We start from the raw sequence: 20,523 nt of genomic DNA, 5'->3' as shown, positions 1-20,523 counted from the left end.
ACTTCTGTAGTGACATGGATGGACCTAGAGACTGTTATACAGACTGAAGTGAGTCAGAAAAAGGAAAACAAATATCGTATATTAACACGTATGCGGACTATAGAAAAATGGTACAAATCAACCGGTTTGCAAGGCAGAAATAGAGACACAGATGTAGAGAACAAACATATGGACACCAAGTGGGGAAAGCGGGGAGGGTTGGGGGGGAATGAACTGGGAGATTGGGATACCAAATTGTGCACTCTAAATATATGCAGTTTATTGTCTGTTAAAAAAAAAAAAAAAGAGTTGAGGGACTTCCCTGGTGGCACAGTGGTTATGAATCCACCTGCCAGTGCCAGGGACATGAGTTCAAGCCCTGATCCAGGAAGATCCCACACATGCCATGGAGCAACTAAGTCTATGCATCACAACTACTGAACCCATGTGCCACAACTTCATTGAAGCTTTCTGTCACGTCCTCCAATCTGTTCCTTCATAGTCAAGGCTAACCAGTAGCATACGTCCCAGCAAAGGATCTCAATGATTATTCAGGTATTGTAATAGGTAATATAGTAGGTATATATCCAAAACAGGATACTGTGCTAAAATCAAAGTGTTGACAAGGCTGTGTTCCTTCTGGAAGCTATAAGGGAGAATCTATTTCCTTGCCTTTTCTAGTTTTTGTGGCTGCCTTCATTTCCTGGCTCATGGTGCCTTCATCCATCTTCAAAGCCAGAGCATAGCATCTTCAAATCTCCTTCTATGACTCTCCTGCCTCCCTCTTTCTAAGAATCCTTTGATTACATTGGGCTCACCTGTGTAATAATCTAGGATAATTTTCCCATCTCAAGGTCCTTAACTTAGTCATATCTGCAGAGTCTCTTTTGCCATGTAAGGTAACATATTCACAGGTTCTGGGGGTTATGACATGGACATTTGGGGGACATTAGTGTCCAGTGGATTTATTGGAAATGAAGGGATGGTCAATACTAGATAATCTGTTAATATGACTTGTTGTAATATTAGATCTAATGGGAAAATTCACATAATTATTTCCTTAGAAGCTCAAAAAAGCATGTAATAAATTCAAAACCCAATCTTGTGTGTTTTTTTTAATTCCATAAAATAGGAATTGATATATAGATATACTGCAGCTTAAAAGCCAGGAACTTAAGGACAAAACACTGGAGGCATTCCTGCTAAATTCAGAAAAAAACAAAAGTACTCACCATCAACCCTACTATTCTCTGACACAGAAGGAAATTAGATATGTAAAATTTGGGGAAAAGGGGTAAAAAATTAACACAATTTACAGATATGATTGTATCCCTGGGAAACTCAAGAAAATCAAGTAAAAATCTGCCACAAACAACGAGAGAATTCAATTTGGTAGTGGGATATAAAGTTAATATGCAGAAATTACTAGTCTTCATATATAAAAATAATAATTAGTTTCATATTAGAATTTGGGAATCTATTTTTAATGCAAAAATCTTATGGTGAAATAAGCAAAATTTATGAAGGACACAGTAAACACTCCTCAATTACAAATACATTTTAACAATGGGAAACATATCCTGTTCTTGGATGAGAACATTCAACAGCATAAAAAGACATCAATATTCTCTTAGTTCAGTACAAACTTTATGTGATCCCCATAAAAACGCCAGCATGTTTTTTTTTTCTCAAGAACTAGACGTTAAATTTAAAGTTCAGTGCTTGCTTTGGCAGCACAGGTACTAAAATTGGAACAAGAGACAGATTAGCATGGCCCCTGCACAAGGATGACACACAAATTCATGAAGCATTCCATATTTTTTTTTAATTTAAAGTTCATATGGAAAAATAAGCAAGAGTAACATGAAAATGTTTGAAAAAGAACAATGGAAGAATAATCATACCAGATGTTATTTATGTTATGTTAAAGACTCAATAATGGGGACTTCCTAGGTGGCATAGTGGTTAAGAATCCGCCTGCCAATGCAGGAGACACCAGTTCGAGCCCTGCTCTGGGAGGATTCCACATGCCACGGAGCAACTAAGCTCTTGTGCCACAACTATTGAGCCTGTGCTCTAGAGCCCGTGAGCCACAACTATTGAGCCCATGTGCCGCAACTATTGAAGCCCACGTGCCTAGGGCCCATGCTCCACAACAAGAGAAGCCACTACAATGAGGAGCCTGTGCACCACAATGAAGAGTAGCCCCCGCTCACAGCAACTAGAGAAAGCCCGTGTGCAGCAACGAAGACCCAACGCAGCCAGTAAATAAATAAATTTTTAAAAAAAAAGACAATAATGAAAGCATTATAGTACTGGTGAATAATTATACAAGCAGTATGAATGGAACAGAATAGAAAGTTCAGAAGCATTGCAGATATAATTTTACAAAGTATAGTGTATATTAAAGTGAACTTCAATTCAGTAGGACAAAGAGATTTTTACCTATATGGTATAGTGAAGCTATTTTACATATGTACATAAAACAGAAAAAGAACAGTTATTACCTAAGAAAATCACAAGCCAAAACACAAAAGAGCACTGCTACAAAAGCTGAGAGTGACTCACCAATGGTGTTCCAAGCTCAACGTTTGTCATAATAAATAGGAAAAAAGACATGATAAACAACTGGTGTTTATTTGGATGGGGAGAGGGTACTAAGCCAAAAGCAGCATATGGACTGAACCTGCACATCATGTCTGCATGACTACAGCTATTTGCCTTCAGAAGAAAGCAATAGGTGTGAGAACTTGGAAGATTCATAGGCCAGTTGCTGGTAATGCCCTAGAAGGAAAGGAAAGCACCCACATCCACAGTACTAACCAGTAAGGTAACCAAATGCCCCTTAACACAAAAATATATCTCCCCTTTATCTCACAAAAACAGGTTAGCTGCGAATCCATTTTTCCATTCAAGCTGACTACAAAGAAATCAAGCTGAATGAATGAAAGACTGGAAAACTGCTTCTAAAAAAATGGTTAGTGAAATAAGAAAACCAGCATTTTATTTTTTTAAAATATTTATTTTTTTGGCTGCACTGGATCTTAGTTGTGGCATGAGGCTCTTAGTTGTGGCATGTGGGATCTAGTTCCCTGACCAGGGATCAAACCAAGGCCCCCTGCATTGGGAGCACAGAGTCTTAGCTACTGGACCACCAGGGAAGTCCCCGAAAACCAGAATTTTAGAATAAGTTTAAATAGAATCCTCAATAGATATAAGGAATTAACAAATCTAGAGAGTGGAATCACTTAGATTACAAGTGATTTTAAATTGTACTCATTGAATTAAAAGTTCAGTAGTTGGCTTGAATAGCAATAAGTACATAGCAAAAAAATAAATCAGGACACAAAAAACAGAAAAATGAGCACCAGAATGCAGCAGAAAGGAATATAGACATAGAATATGACATTTAGCAAGTCAAAAATTTTTGGACTTGGGTCCCATATCTATTTGAAGGTCATATTCACTATGACCCTTTACTCAGAAAAATGTACACATCTGCATATAGTCATATGCTGTTATGGGCAACAGCAGGGATTTAACCTCCAAAGTTCACCAATGGACCATACCTCCTGAATGACAATATCCATCTGACAGAATATCCAGGAGACAAGAACAGAAAGAATTGTGGGGAGGTCAGGTTCTTCACAGGTAGATGGAGATTACCAAAAATAAAGGTGGATAAGAATGCTCAGATTAAATTAGACCCATCATGTTGTTAGCAGGAAAATACCTATATCCCCAATTTTGAGTTGCACATTTCTTTACATTTTAACATCTCTGAAATTGAGTTTAACAAATTATATAGCCTAGTTTAATTCGTAATGATTTTTTTTTTTTTAATTATTTTATTTTATTTTTTGGGGGGGTACACCAGGTTCAATCAACTGTTTTTATACACATATCCCCATATTCCCTCCCTTCCTTGACGCCCCCCCCTCGAGTCCCCCCCACCCTCCCTGCCCCAGTCCTCTAAGGCATCTTCCATCCTCGAGTTGGACTCCCTTTGTTATACAACAACTTCCCACTGACTATTTTACAGTTGGTAGTATATATATGTCTGTACTACTCTCCCGCTTCTTCTCAGTTTCCCCTTCACCCCCCGCCCCCTCCCATACCTCGAGTTCTCCAGTCCATTCCCTGTATCTGCTTCCCTGTTCTTGTCACTGAGTTCATCAGTACCATTTTTAGATTCCGTATATGTGAGTTAGCATACAATATTTGTCTTTCTCTTTCTGACTTACTTCACTCTGTATGACAGATTGTAGTTCTATCCACCTCATTACATATAGCTCCATCTCATCCCTTTTTATAGCTGAGTAATATTCCATTGTATATATATGCCACATCTTCTGTATCCATTCATTTGTTGATGGGCATTTAGGTTGCTTCCATGTCCTGGCTATTGTAAAGAGTGCTGCAATAAACATTATGGTACAAGTTTCTTTTGGGATTATGGTTTTCTTTGGGTATATGCCCAGGAGTGGGATGACTGGATCATATGGTAGTTCTATTTGTAGTTTTTTAAGGAACCTCCAAATTGTTTTCCATAGTGGCTGTACCAACTTACAGTCCCACCAACAGTGCAGGAGAGTTCCCTTTTCTCCACACCCTCTCCAACATTTGTGGTTTCCAGACTTTGTGATGATGGCCATTCTGATTGGTGTGAGGTGATACCTCATTGTGGCTTTGACTTGCATTTCTCTGATGATGAGTGATGTTGAGCATCTTTTCATGTGTTTGTTGGCCATCTGTATGTCTTCTTTGGAGAAATGTCTATTTAGGTCTTCTGCCCATTTGTGGATTGGGTTATTTGCTTTTTTGGTATGAAGCTGCATGAGCTGCTTGTATATTTTGGAGGTTAATCCTTTGTCCGTTGTTTCATAGGCAATTATTTTTTCCCATTCTGAGGGTTGCCTTTTAGTCTTGTTTATGGTTTCTTTTGCTGTGCAAAAGCTTTTAAGTTTCATGAGGTCCCATTCGTTTATTCTTGATTTTATTTCCATGATTCTAGGAGGTGGGTCAAAAAGGATGTTGCTTTGATGTATGTCAAAGAGTGTTCTGCCTATGTTTTCCTCTAGGAGTTTGATAGTGTCTGGCCTTATATGTAGGTCTTTAATCCATTTGGAGTTTATTTTTGTGTATGGTGTTAGGAAGTGTTCTAATTTCATTCTTTTACATGTTGCTGTCCAATTTTCCCAGCACCACTTATTGAAGAGGCTGTCTTTTTTCCATTGTATACTCGTACCTCCTTTGTCAAAGATAAGGTGCCCATATGTGTTTGGGCTTACTTCTGAGTTCTCTATTCTGTTCCATTGATCTTCCTTTCTATTTTTGTGCCAGTACCATACTGTCTTGATCACTATGGCCTTGTAGTATAGTTTGAAGTCAGGAAGCCTGATTCCACCAACTCCATTTTTCCTTCTCAAGATTGCTTTGGCTATTCGGGGTCTTTTGCGTTTCCATACAAATCGTAAGATTTCTTGCTCTAGTTCTGTGAAAAATGCCATTGGTAATCTGATCGGGATTGCATTAAATCTGTAAACTGCTTTGGGTAGTACAGTCATTTTCACGATGTTGATTCTTCCAATCCAGGAACATGGTATATCCCTCCATCTGTTTATGTCATCTTTGATTTCTTTCATCAATGTCTTAAAGTTTTCTGCATACAGATCTTTTGCCTCCTTAGGCAGGTTTATTCCTAGGTATTTGATTCTTTTGGTTGCAATGGTGAATGGGAGAGTTTCCTTAATTTCTCTTTCTGCTCTTCCGTTGTTAGTGTATAGGAATGCAAGAGATTTCTGTGCATTAATTTTGTATCCTGCTACTTTACTAAACTCATCAATGAGTGCTAGCAGTTTTCTGGTAGAGTCTTTAGGGTTTTCTATATATAGTATCATGTCATCTGCAAAGAGTGATAATTTTACTTCTTCTTTTCCAATTTGGATTCCTTTAATTTCTTTTTCTTCTCTGATTGCTGTGGCTAACACTTCCAAAACTATGTTGAATAACAGTGGTGAGAGTGGACACCCTTGTCTTGTTCCTGTTCTTAGAAGGAATTCTTCCAGTTTTTCTCCATTGAGAACAATGTTGGCTTTTGGTTTGTCATATATGGCTTTTATGATGTTGAGGTAATTTCCTTCTATGCCCATTTTCTGGAGAGCTTTTATCATAAATGGATGTTGAACTTTGTCAAAAGCTTTTTCTGCATCTATTGAAATGATCATATGGTTTTTATCCTTCAATTTGTTGATATGATGTATCACGTTGATTGATTTGCGTATATTGAAGAATCCTTGCATCCCAGGGATAAACCCCACTTGATCGTGGTGTATGATTTTTTTAATGTGCTGTTGCAGTCTGTTAGCTAGTATTTTGTTGAGGATTTTTGCATCTATATTCATCAGTGATATTGGTCTGTAGTTTTCTTTTTTTGTGACATCTTTGCCTGGTTTTGGTATCAGGGTGATGGTAACCTCATAGAATGAGTTTGGGAGTGCTCTGCCTTCTGCAATATTTTGGAAGAGTTTGAGAAGGATAGGTGTTAACTCTTCTCGAAATGTTTGATAGAATTCGCCTGTGAATCCATCTGGTCCTGGGCTTTTGTGTGTTGGGAGATTTTTAATCACTGCCTCAATTTCTGTACTTGTGATTGGTCTGTTCATGGTTTCTATTTCTTCCTGGTTCAGTCTTGGAAGATTGTATTTTTCTAAGAATGTATCCATTTCTTCCAGGTTATCCAATTGATTGGCATATAGTTGCTTGTAGTAGTCTCTCATGATGTTTTGTATTTCTGAGGTGTCCGTTGTGACTTCTCCTTTTTCATTTCTAATTCTGTTGATTTGCATCTTCTCCCTTTTTTTCTTGATGAGTCTGGCTAATGGTTTATCAATTTTGTTAATCTTCTCAAAGAACCAGCTTTTAGTTTTATTTATTTTTCTTATGGTTTCTTTCCTTTCTTTTTCATTTATTTCTGCTCTGATCTTTACGATTTCTTTCCTTCTGCTCACTTTGGGGTTTCTTTGTTCTTCTTTCTCTAGTTGTTTGAGGTGTAAGGTTAGGTTGTTTATTCGATCATTTTCTTGTTTCTTAAGGTAGGACTGTATTGCTATAAACTTCCCTCTTAGAACTGCTTTTGCTGGGTCCCATAGGTTTTGGGTTGTTGTGTTTTCGTTGTCATTTGTTTCTAGATACTTTTTGATTTCCTCTTTGATTTCTGTAGTGATTCCTTGGTTGTTTAAGAGTGAATTGTTTAGCCTCCATGTGTTTGTATTTTTTGCAGTTTTTTTCCTGTAATTGATATCTAGTCTCATGGCGTTGTGGTCTGAGAAGATGCTTGATATGATTTCAATTTTCTTGAATTTGCTGAGGTTTGATTTGTGACCCAAGATGTGATCTATCCTGGAAAATGTTCCGTGTGCACTTGAGAAGAAAGTGTAGTCTGTCGTTTTTGGATGGAATGTCCTATAAATATCAATTAAGTCGAGATGGTCTAATGTGTCATTTAAAGCTTGTGTGTCTTTATTTATTTTCTGTTTGGATGATCTGTCCATTGATGTAAGTGGGGTGTTCAAGTCTCCCACTATTATTGTGTTACTATCGATGTCCCCTTTTATAGCTGTTAGCATTTGCCTTATGTATTGAGGTGCTCCTATATTGGGGGCATAGATATTTACCATTGTGATATGTTCTTCTTGGATGGATCCCTTGATCATTATGTAGTGCCCTTCCTTGTCTCTTTTAATAGTCTTTACTTTCAAGTCTAATTTGTCTGATATGAGTATTGCTACTCCAGCTTTCTTTTGACTTCCATTTGCATGGAATATCTTTTTCCATCCCTGTACTTTCAGTCTATATGTATCCCTTGGTCTGAAGTGGGTTTCTTGTAGGCAGCATATAGAAGGGTCTTGTTTTTGTATCCATTCAGCCAGTCTGTGTCTTTTGGTTGGAGCATTTAATCCATTTACATTTAAAGTGATTATTGACATGTGTGTTCCAATTACCATTTTCTTAATTGTTTTGGGTTTGTATTTGTAGGTGTTTTCCTTTTCTTGTGTTTCCTACTTAGAGAAGTTCCTTTAGCACTTGTTGTAAGGCTGGTTTGGTGGTGCTGAATTCTCTTAACTTTTGCTTGTCTGGAAAGCTTTTGATTTCTCCCTCAAATCTGAATGAGATTCTTGCTGGGTAAAGTATTCTTGGCTGTAGGTTTCTCTCTTTCAGGACTTTCAGTATATCCTGCCATTCCCTTCTGGCCTGCAGAGTTTCTGTAGAAAGGTCAGCTGTTATCCTGATGGGTTTTCCCTTATATGTTGTTTGTTGCTTTTCTCTTGCTGCTTTTAATATTTTTTCTTTGTGTTGAATTGTCGTTAGTTTGATTAATATGTGTCTTGGTGTATTTCTCCTTGGGTTTATTCTGTATGGGACTCTCTGTGCTTCTTGGACTTGGTTCATTATTTCCTTTCCCATGTTGGGGAAGTTTTCCACTAGAACCTCTTCAAATATTTTCACAGACCCTTTCTTGTTTTCTTCTTCTTCTGGGATGCCTATAATTCGAATGTTGGTACGTTTAAGGTTATCACTGAGGTCTCTGAGGCTGTCTTCTAGTCTTTTTATTTTTTTATCTTTTTCCTGCTCTGTGGCGTTTATTTCTTCCATTCTATCTTCCAACTCACTTATTCGTTCTTCTGCCTCAGTCATTCTGCTGGTTAGAGCATCTAGAGTATTTTTAATTTCAGTTATTTTGTTATCCATTGCTGTTTGTTTTTCTGAGTTCTTATGAACTGTTTCTTGTACTTTCTCTAATTTGTTATCGAGATTTTGTATCATTTTTACTATCATTACTCTAAATTCTTTTTCAGGCATTTTTCCTATTTCCTCCTCATTTATTTGGTCTTGTGGGTTTTTTTCCTGCTCCTTTGCCTGCATGGTGTTTCTTTGTTTCCTCATGGTTGTCCAAGCTTTTGGGGTTGCTTGTCCTGGTGATAGAGGTGTTTATAGAAGACTGTCCAAGCCTCAGACTAATGTCCAAGTATTGGATTAGACGAATATTCAGTCTGGCGGGCGGCCCAAAGGGCACACGGGGTTTCGGCCCGCGGGGTCTGTCCCGGCCCCAGCGGTAAGGCTTTGGGCGGTGACGGGGGTCGCGCCGCCCTCCTCTCCGGCTTTGGGGCAACCTTGTATTTCCTTTGAGGGAAATTGTGATTGAGGGCCAATCCTCTAAGACCATTTGGGGTTAAATTTGCCTTCAGGTCCCTGTTCCGGGCGCCACTTGCCGGGGTCCAGCCCAGGCAGGATCCAGGGAGTCCCTGCTGGTGTTGAGGGGTTGCCTGCAGAGGTGGGGGGCAGCTGTGGCTCAATGAGGAGACAGGGGCACCCGTAATGATTTTTTAAGTGATAAATAAAATAATGGTGGAATTACAATCCATGGCTTCTTAAATTCAATCACATGCATTAAATAAAAATACAAAAATAATACCGAGAAAGTTCTTAGAAAAAATTCAGAACCTGAATTATGAACATAAAAATTCTGAATGTTTCAAAGAGAGAAAAAGCTGTGTACTTACAAAAGAACAAAGAATCATATTAATGTCAGACTTTAATCAGTGACAAATATATCAGGAAAACTGTCTAAATATTTAAATTAGGAAGGAAAATAATTTTGTATTTAGAATGTCATATTCTGCAAAACAGAGAAGGGGAATCTAAGCAGAACAAAGAAATCTCTTTCTGACAGCAAATGAATTTCCAACTTCCAATCAAGAGTTATAGACATTTGAAGAAGCAGAAAAACATCAATTCATAGAAACAGATGCAGAAATGAAGAGACAATAAAAACAGCAAAGATGTTAAAAACAGTTGTTATAAATAAGATCCAAGGTACAGGAAAACATGGACATGATAAGGAGAGAAATTTAAGATTTAAACAAACAAACAAACCCAAATGGACTTTCTAGAAGTGAAACTGTAACGTCTGCAATGATATTATATAAAATTAACAGCAGGTTAGACATTAGAAAAAGTCTAGTGAACTTGCACACTAGCAAAAGAAAGTATCTAGAACAAAGCTCAGAAGGAAAACAAACAAAAAACGGGGGAAATAAAAACAGCAATAATGACCTGTGGAATAATATCAACAGGACACACACACACACACACACAAATCAATGAAACTAAGAGCTGGTTCTTTGAAAAGATAAAATTCATAAACCTTTAACCAGACTCATCAAGGAAAAAAAAAAAAGAGAGCCCCGAGTCAACAAAATCAGAAATAAAAAATGTTACAACTGACAACACAAAAGCAAAGGATCATAAGAGATTACTACAAACAAATAAATATGCAATAAAATGGACAACCTAGAAAAAATGGACAAATTCCTAGAAATGCACACTCTCCCGAGACTGAACCAGGAAGAAACAGAAAACATGAACAGACCAATTACCAGTAGTGAAATTGAATCAGTTATTTAAAAACACTCCTGACAAACAAAAGTCCAGAGGCAGATGGCTTCACAGGTAAATTCTAACAAACATTTAGAAAGCAGCTAACACCAATCCTTCACAAATTATTCCCAAAAAACTACCCAGGAAGAAATGCCCCAGACTCCGGGGCTGTCAAGCCGGTGGGAGTGCGCACGCGCAGCCAGGTGCAGCCTGTTGAGCTAGGACGCCAGAACCTGACCCAGAGCCTCAGAATCCGAGGAAACCGGAGCGTCAGGCCTCTGTGTGCTGAACACCGGACTTTGATTCTCGGTAGGAATGCTAATATCAGCCGTGGGTGTGACCTGGAATGAGGTCTGTGGCGGGGGCGAGGGTGGTGGTGGTGGTGGAATTTTGTGTTTTTGTCCCTGGGGAAGCCCAAGCGCCCAGAACCCGGCCTAGCACGCAGCGGGTGTGGCGTATGTTTGTGTACAGGTGTATGTCCCAAATTGGGGCAGCCCTCTGTGCCTGACCTGATGCATAGCCCCCTCGAGCTACTCTGGATTATTGGCAGCGGTTGTGGAAGTGGATGGAGTTGTGTTGCTGTGTGATGTTTCCTCTGGTGTATCTAATTTTGGATTAGATGTGAGTCGTGTTCGAGCTTGTATGTGACTTGGAGGAGACGTAACAGGAAGTGGTTTGTGAGTGTGAGTTTTTGACTGTGTAGCATTACTTATATGAGGTAGAGAATGATGTGGTGCCTTAGGATTGTGGTTTTGTTGAGTGGATGAGATAGTAGGTTACTGTGAATGTGTCTGTTATTATAGTTGTGTTAGTATTTATATGATGGTTATGGAAGGGATGCGGTTCTCTTGCGTATGCTGTATGGTGGCAGACTGCTGAGCGACTCATAAACCGTGCCTGACTGTGACTAGCTGGGTATCTGATACTGGCTTTTATTTGAGCCTACAGCATTGTGCTGGCAATTAGGTAAGTGAAATAATTACAGCTGTAAGAATTGAAAAGGAGGTGGTAAGACTATTATAATTTCCAGATGATAGCATTGTATACCCTGAAACTCCATGTCAACTAATCACAAACATATTGAATTGAGTAAAGCTCCACGTATTGCTTGCAAACAAAATATTTTATTAACTACCACTTTAAACACTTATGTGTGTTTTTTCCTGCTCTTGAATGAAATCTTGGCAGATTCAATAGCTTCTTCAATCACGGTAAGATGATAAAACTGAGATCACTCTCAATAACTATAATCATTTTTGCTAATTAAAATATTCCCTGGAAAAATCATTACTTCAAACTTCATTTAAAGCAAAAACTTTCCACCTCCTGCAACTTGGAATTTCTTTAATATCCCAGTCTGTAATCTGACGCCTTTACTTTATCCCTCTGTGTAGGTGGCCTCTGGCTCTTCTGGGATTGAACCAGGGGATGAGAGAAATAAGGAGCAAGAAAACTCTCACTTGATTGGTATTGCAGTAATCTAACTAAGGTTATGCCTTGCCTTGGTGGCATTTAAAGCTGACTTTTAAAAATCTCTTTATTTTACAACATTTTAATTTTGAAAAATTTCAAACATACAGCCAACTTGAGGGAGTTTTACATTGAATATCTATATACTCACCACCTAGATTCTATCCTTAACATTTTATTATACTAGCTTTGTCATATATCTGTCCATCTCTCTCTACACCCATTAATCCATCTAATTATTATATGTATGTCAAAGCAAATTGCAGGCATCAGTACACTACCTCCTAAATACTTCAGGAAGCATATTAATAAGAATTAGTTCAATCTTTGCCTTTCTGTTTTGATGTACATACAGGAAAAATGCAGAAATTCTGAGTGTACTTTCTTGGTTTTGACCAATGTGTATATGTAATCTAAACCCTTATCAAGATACAGAACTTTACTATCACCCAAAGAAATGCCTTTATGCCTCATGGTGTCAAAACTCACAACCAGCCATCCAGAGGCAAATATTGTTCTTTTGGGGGGTAGGGGGCTGCAGGTGAACTTTGCCTCTTTCAGAATTTCATATAAATGAAATCATATAAAATATACTTGTCTAAGTGTTCTTTCAAGTGAGTGTGTTTTTGAGATTATATTTGTAAATATATATATATAAAATATTGTGGGGTCTATCAGTAATTCATTCCTTTTTATTGCTGAGTAGTGTTTTATTGTATGAGTAACCTATGGCTTGTTTATCAGTTCTTATAGAGATGTACACTTGGGTTGTTTTGGCTAAAAGCGTCTAATCACATTCTTTTACAAGCCTTCCTGTGATTAGAGTTTTCATCCTCTTGGGTAAATAGCCAGGCGTGGAATCGTTAAGTCATAGGCTTTTTGAGGAGGACCTTGGGTCCTCTTTAGCCGCTGACTTCCCTGATGAGCTTGGCCAATGGGTCAGGTAAGAGATCCAACAGAGGGGTTCAGAGAAAGCTAGGGAAGCAGTTCCCTAGCCACTATTTGCAGCTTTCCAACAATGGGGCCAAAGACAGTCAGTGGGCTCCCATGAGCTGAGTAATTCTAAGCAGGCGCCTGGCACCAGTAAACTCGCTTGGTGCAACAAGTGTAAACTTCAAAAGAAAAAGCAAATGTAGATCACTGCAGGTTTGCTTCACGCAAAAGCCCCAGAGAGACCTTAGAGATTTAGTTAGATCCCCTCCAGAGATAATCTTGCTAAAGCTAATACGGGAAGGTGGTACTGTGTGAGACATGCTACTGCAAACCTCTTGCTTAAGAGTGCCTTGACAGCAGTCCATGCCAGGATACAGATTATAAAGAGCAGCAGATGCAGCTTTCCGGGGCGGGAGGAGTGGGGCCAGGATGCAGAGGATAACCCTCCACTCAAGGAAGTCTGGGCTTCACTGTAACTGGCCTATCCTGCACTGCCCCTGGGAGTTCTGACCTAGAAAGAACTGTCTGCCCTGGCCAGCCAACTGCTCCCCCCAGCTCTCCCCAACTTCTCCCTGACCCAGCAAACTTATGATCTTTTTTAAAAATTTTTATTGGAGTATGGTTGATTTACATTGTTGTGTTAGTTTCATTATGATCGAATCTTAACAGGGGGTTTCTATGACTGACAAGGGTTCTGTTCCTTCTGCCCCTCTTTGTGGGCCTGGGAATTGATCTTTTGTCCATACCTCTCCGTTTTTAAAAGTAAGCAAGACTAGGGATTAGGCCAATGCCCCTCAGTCGGTAGGAGGCACCAGAGGCACTATGCTAAGGTTAGAGTCCAATAGGGAGATATAAAGAAAATTGCACTTTTTAAGATACCAGTGTGCTGGTGACTGTGATCCCTGCAATTTCCAGCACCAACATGAGGGAAAAACAGATAACACTTTCTGATTTGGAGCCTGAAGCCACTACCACCTGGACTTTCGCACAAACCTGGTTATGGTTGGATCACTTCAGGCCCCTACAAACCTCCATTGTTATGGCCTCACTACTGAATGTATTATTGTTATTGATGTACTGTCTACATGCACCTCAGTGAGCCTTTGCTCTCATACCCAGATGGGAATTGCTGCAGTTAGGGCCATTATAGAGGGGCTTATGAAGGATTGTGAAACTATATGACTCACGGTCTACAGGTATTAATAGCCTGTTGTTTGATCAGGCCGTGGCAAGGCATGAACTAATATATAGAACTCGTGTGGATTCTCACCAGAGAGGACTCTGTGGCTGACAAGGGGAACATAACCAAAGAGCAAATGGTGCTTATCAACTAAACACAGACTTAACTCTCCTCCGTCCTAGAGCAAGCAGGTGTGCAACTGATCTCCTGGATCCTAGAGAGGACAGCCCATAGAAATTCAGATACCTTCCTAGGCTGGGCTTATTCTCATGGACTGCCACAGTCATCATAAGATGGAAAAACCATCCTGCCTGCCAGACCCTGCCCAAGACTAAGAACACTGCCCAGGGATAGATTTTCCAGCCCAGTGGGCCAGGATGTTCTTGGCAGAGAAACCAAATTGGGCCTCTACCCACCCAGAGAGTTTTGTTGGATCCTGACTGCAGTTGACACTTTCTCTGGGTTTGGCTGGGCCGTCTACATGAATTCCGCTGACTCAGACCACATAAATAATCCAGGCCCTACAAGACCACATTTTCTTCTTGTTTAGATTTCCTGAACATATTGCTTCTGATGATGGCCCCTGATGTGTGGCCCAAGCTACGCATCAGTGGGCCCAATCACAGGGTGTGCGGACTCTCTGTGCTCCATGTCACCCGCAAGCTGCAGGGATGATTGAGCATTTGGATGGACAATTTAAGGACAGGATTAAGTGGCTGATGGGAGGAGACAAGATAACCCCAACATGGACGACACATCTCAGGCAAGCAGTCTGGGGTCTCAATGCAGCAATTTCTCCATAAGGACACTTCTCATTTGTGCCATATGTTTGATCAGAATGTTACTGAACCAAACTTGGGTCCCCTTATGTGTACACAGTGAAGCCAATCTGCTGATGCCTGGTTGTGGTGAAGGAAAGTGCAGTTTTTATGGCAAGGCGCCAAGCAAGGAGTCTAGGGCAGCTAGTGCTTAAAAGACCCGAACTCCCTGAAGGCTTTCAGGGAAAGGTTTATAAAGACAGGGTGAGGGAGAAGTGTTGTGAGTTACGTGACCAGCTGGTGGACATTATTCTGATTGGTTGGTAGTGAGGTAATTGAGAGTCAACATCATCAACCTTCTGGTTCCAACCAGTCTGGGGTCTACATATTTGTGGGCAGCATATAGTTAACTTCTTCCATCTGGTGGGGGTTTCAGTATCTGCAAAATAGCTGTAAAGGATATGGCGCAGCATATTATCTGTAGCCCTTGAGGAGGAACTGAAGACCTTGACTTTGTTTAATGACTAAACTATTAGTATTTTGTCTTGCTTGACTTTTCCTTTCTGCATTTTCTCACTTCTCTGATTAGATGTACTCTGTAGAACTCAGGGAAGACCTAGGAGGCTAAGGTTTTTCTATAGATAAGAGGTAGGTGGAGGACACTGGGGCAGGGGAGGGGTGGGAATCTGTCCTGGGAAGACCCCATAGGGTCCTGCTCGGTTACACTGTCTGCTCCCTTCCTTCAGTTGTACATCCTTCTTTTATAGTGATTGACACCTCAGTCTCTGGTGGGGACCCTGCAAGGGCCTTCCATCTCCTTTGACCACTTTCTGGAAAATCAAATAGATGGAAAATGAAGATGGCTATTAAACAGTAAGGGATGGGGGATTATGTAAACCCATTTTGAGATATTTTAAATATTCAAAATGTTATGCTAACCAATTTTTAAACATAATATGTCTTTCTGGTTAAATTATATACATTTTTTCTATAAAAATGCTTTTGTCCCTCTTGCATGCAACCCTTCCAGAAGAAAGGTCTATTGGTATTAAACAAGAAGGCAGTAAGACAGTAGGTGCAGGTGCAGGGCGTGGATCTTTGCCTGTGAGGACTTGGAAGATAATAACCATCAACTCGAGGCTTCTAGGTCAATATTTTCCTTAAGGTGACCCTGCTGTTTTATCCCAGGTAGCCTCACGTGATGGATATCAATATATAAAATAGAATCTTTTCTTGAGCCACAAGAGGATCTAAGCCCAAAGATTGGGATTCATTTTTCTAGGGGGGTGGATGAAAGGTGCTAGTCTTGCATATGGTATAGGACACATCACAGTCGATGGGGAAAAATTCTCCTGATAGGACATGAGCACCTTTGGACCAGTGAGCCCAGGTACAGGGGAGGGAGAGAATGGAGATCTAACATTTCCCCCCTCTCTCTCACAGAGTAGCCTGTGTGACCTCTACCTGGAAGTGGAGGCCTCTTTGTTTATCCTCATGCAGCAAGAAGTACCATTAAGGGAACAAATGTCTATTTGGCTGGCCAATTGATAGCCCAACACTAGGTGGTCGTCTGCAACCATAGCTGCCAGAGAACACTGCCCTTCTTTTAGGGCTTTGAGAACTGTTAAGTTTTAATTATATATTTGGTTATTATCTTGGACATTTCCTGATTGACATCAATTATTTTGTTGTATTGTGGGCTCCTAAGGCAGCACCAGTGACTCCCAATGTGGTCAGCTGATGAGGGCAGTTGGCAAGAATACAGTATGCTTGGTGCATGGGAGTAAGATTGATGTGGTTTGTTTAGGGACAGACCAAAAGTTTATATTTTCCCCCAAATGCAGATAGCGCACGTCAAATTATTTTGTAATGTTATATTAGAGAGTGGGGCTAGAAGAGCAGAGTTCTGGGAAGCAAAAGGGTCAAAGGAGAAGGGAGGGTAGTTTTTTGTGGTTGCGGCTGAATTGGGAAAGTAAGAAAAGTAGAGAGAGCAGCAAGAGATCTAGGGGGTGGAGGAGACCTTTGACAGCAAGGGCTTGGGGTCATGGAAGATTCCATTTAGGATGAGTCCAGCTGCAGAGCTGAGGTTATCTGATGGTTCATCAGCTGTTGTCACAGAGTTGGTTAAGGGTGAGAACATGGACTTTACTAGGTTTGTAATAATCTTTAGCCAAGTTCAGGACCTTGCGGCATAAACTTTGTTGGTTGGGAGCCACAGAAATTTATGTGGTTGGATAATGAGAGGCACAGTGAATAAGAAAAGAGGCTCTATCTTGGCATCATATTGGGGATATGAAAATCCCAAAGAAGCTTCATGTGAAGCTTTCCGTTGCCCTTTCAGTAACAATCTGACTTGTATTTTGAGAGGCCAGGTCTGGGCATAAGGATATTAATTCAGGAGGCTTAACAGTGGGAGTATGGAGCAAATATAAATGCTGCCTCCAATGTGACTCCCTTGTGAATTAAAAATAGCCAATAAGGGCTGCTTAAAACTAAACCGTTAAAAAAACAAAAAAACTAAACCGTTGCCAGCAAGGCAGAAATGGAATTATGGTGCCATCTAGTGGTTGGCTATGGCAGTAGTGTTGAAGAGCTCAAGTGAGTATGGGTGACAGTGCAGCCCCCAAATCCATGGGCTGTCACATTGCCAGCTGGGGCCTGCTCAGTGGCCTACAGTGTCCCAGGCCCACGTCATTACCCAAAGTAGACACATCCAGCATATGAAAAGTTGAAAGGCCAAGCAATAGCATTTGCTCCATGTGGGTGTTACAGCCTGAAGCACCTGGAGCTGCTGACCAGTATAGGTATAGTGTGGACCATTGTCCCAATTTCAGATCTCAGTTGGCTGGGAAGATCCTGCATTCTTTGGTGGGGGATGCTCTTAGATGAGACCACATTTTAAAATGTAGATCGTATTTTTATTTAGATGTGGTAAGACCCAACAGATCAGGAGATAAAAGATAGGTTATTACTCATAGTTTCCAAATGGAGGGGGTACATCATGCCACTTAGGGCCACATGAGGGAATACCAAGGTCAGTGGTGGGCAGAGAGGGAAGGAACTGTGGAATAGCCTTTATTGTGGTTTTCACACGGGCAGGGCAGGGTAAGCAGGCTAAGCACGTTTGGAATTGGCTAGTTTGAATAATTTCGGTGGGCTCAGGGTGTAGGTACTGCCCCAGTTGTCTGATACCTGGCTCTGGGTGATTAGGGCAAGGAAATCATGCCCTCTCAACTATAAGGGAGTATTAAAGGAACTGACTGGGGTTAAGGGCTTTGGATTGGTTAGTTTGCATATGAAAGGTGCACTCACAAGAGAGTCATTTGCTAACTCTAGGACTGTTGGGAGGGGCAGACCATCTTGGTCAGCAAGGCCCCAGATGTCAAAAGCATCAGGTGAAGAAACTAGAAAATATGGTTAATACAGACCAATTTAAATCTTCCTTGGCCTCTCTCTGCTCTCCACACCATGGCGGGTGTGGATCATGGGGCGCGATCGTGATTGACATTATCACTTAAATATCCCTTATAGCTTGAAAATGTTGTCAAAGCTTTTGGCTTAGGCAGATCATCATCAGGGTGCCTGAACAGCCCTAGCAGATAACCAGAGGGGCATTCGACAGTGAATGGATAATAATTAATAATCGGTCCTTGATCTGACTTCCATTAAAATTGGGACGGGGGCAAGATTCGAAAGGGATAGAAGCGGGAAGGGAGGAATTTCCTCTTCAGTATGATCTTCAAAAACCCTGACCTGTGGAGTGTCATCACAGAGAGCAAGGAAAGGCAATTTTGAGGTGTTACCAGTGCATGTTGACATAGAGACCCCAAGGGCCAGGAATTTAGTTTAACGAGGGCCACTGGCAGGCAACAGATTCGTTTAGAAAGCCATACTTATCCTATAATTTCAGTAAGGTTTGTTTAAACAAACCAGTGTGGTTGGAGGTTTATAAGATCAGCAGCCTCGGGCTGAGAGGAAAGGTGAAAGTTACACTGAGTGCTTTCTTCAAGAGGCCAAGGCTGTGCATTTGAGAAGTGAGTGCCTTGGTCAGTAATGTCTAGAACTCAAAAGGGAATGAAGGGTGTTTTAGTGAGGCCATGTAGGTGAGCTTCTGCAGTCATGTGTCTACTGGGGTGTGCATGTAAGATGTTCATGTAGGTATGCACCATGGTCAAGGGCAGTGGCTCGATAGGGGCCACTATAGGGGCAGGACTGCTGTGGAATGGCACCCCGGTAATTATACTATCAATGACAGGTCTTCCCACATAGAGTACATTGGCTTGTCACCACATGGGCCGTGACAGAACAGAGGGAAAGCCTTTTGTGTTAATTCTGATTACTAAAGGAGCACTAAAGGCTCCTCCAAGTTCTTATATTTCATGGGCCTGTGGCACCAGAAGTAGGGAAATGGGACCTGGAGTGTCATCTGAGGAAGTTTTTGCCTTAGTCTCTAAAATTTGTGCTTATCTATCAGCTTGGGCATTAAATTGGGCTTAAGCATTATGAGCCTTGGTATAGGCAGAGACGTGTGACCTTTAATTTTTATCTTTGATGTCTAAGAGGCACGGAATCACCCGAAGTTTTTTTATATCACACCAAAGGCAGAGGCCTTGAATGAGAAATTGTTGTTGCCATTGGCCAGATTAAATGGCTCGATTATTGGCAATCATCCAGGGTTGTTGACCCAGATACTTTCCAATGCCACGATGGCTACCTAGAGTACAGCCAATTGAGCTGACACTTAGGTCCCATCCGTTATCAGGGATGTCTTGATTAAGGGATAAAAAACAACAGCCCTCTAGCAGGCTCCATCATGTGAGATGGTGGTGCTACCATCCATAAAATATACAGACTCTATTTGCTATTCACTTAGATGATCCCAAAGGGATCCCAGGTAACCAAGAGGTCTGGGAGAGGGAAGACCTCCTCCAGCATGGTGGCACCTGGCGAGGGACATACAGGTGGGATATGCCAGAAGCACAGGTTTGGCACTGTCCTGTAGGTACCACTTCTGTTTCAGCAAGAACTCAGTGGCCATGCCAAACCTGCAGGGTACTGTTTCTATGACCCAAAACAAAATGGGCAGCTGGGTGTGGAGAGTCACAAGGCCAGCTCCTGTGAGAGCCTCCACTTCCAGGATGGCCCAGTTTGCAGCTAGCAGTTGTAGCTCTAATGGTGTGGGCAGATTGTTGTACCAAAAGTCCATAAGCAATTTATGGCCACTGTGGGTGGTCCACAGACTCCAAGCATAACAGGTGGTTGCCAGAGCTTCCACCATGAAGGAGTCTCCACGAGGCAGTAAAGGAAGCAATGCTATATGGTTATCTGGACTGATTCTAGGTCCTTCTGTTATATAGGGCCCCCATTCACAGTGGTTTGCAAATGAAGGCATGAATAAATGTTTTATTTGTTAAAAGGAATACATTGCTTCTAGAAGCCAAAGAGACCTAATAGGTGTTGGTCTTGGTTGAGAGTGGTCGGGACTGATAAAGTTAGAAGCTGCCTTTTAACTGTGTAAGGAATGGAGTTGCCTTCAGCAGATCAGATGAAGCCTAAGAATTTAACTGAGGTGACAGGCCTCTGAACCTTATATGGGGTAGTAGCCATCCCCTCTCAATAGTGCAGTGGTAAATGTTTGTATGTCCTGTACCAGAGTGTCTAGTGAATATCCTAACCTGAGTGTTGCCATACCTGGGAAAATAGGGATTCCTGGATCCAACTGAGGTCTTATCAGCAGAGATTGTGTGCAACAGCCAGGGTACT

General features: G+C 41.0%; 1 non-coding gene across 1 annotated transcript; it reads left to right on the top strand.

Annotated features, from left to right (window-relative positions):
• Window positions 1-1,697: 1,697 nt before the first annotated feature.
• On the top strand, window positions 1,698-1,801 carry LOC130839450 (U6 spliceosomal RNA). Its single transcript, XR_009049847.1, has one exon. It is a non-coding gene; the product is annotated as a U6 spliceosomal RNA (small nuclear RNA).
• Window positions 1,802-20,523: the final 18,722 nt, after the last annotated feature.

This window comes from Hippopotamus amphibius, chromosome 16 (genome assembly GCF_030028045.1).
Source record: "Hippopotamus amphibius kiboko isolate mHipAmp2 chromosome 16, mHipAmp2.hap2, whole genome shotgun sequence".
Classification (NCBI taxonomy): Eukaryota; Metazoa; Chordata; class Mammalia; order Artiodactyla; family Hippopotamidae; genus Hippopotamus; species Hippopotamus amphibius.
The sequence above is the reverse complement of the archived record's forward strand: the minus strand, read 5'-3'. Positions and strand labels throughout refer to the sequence as shown.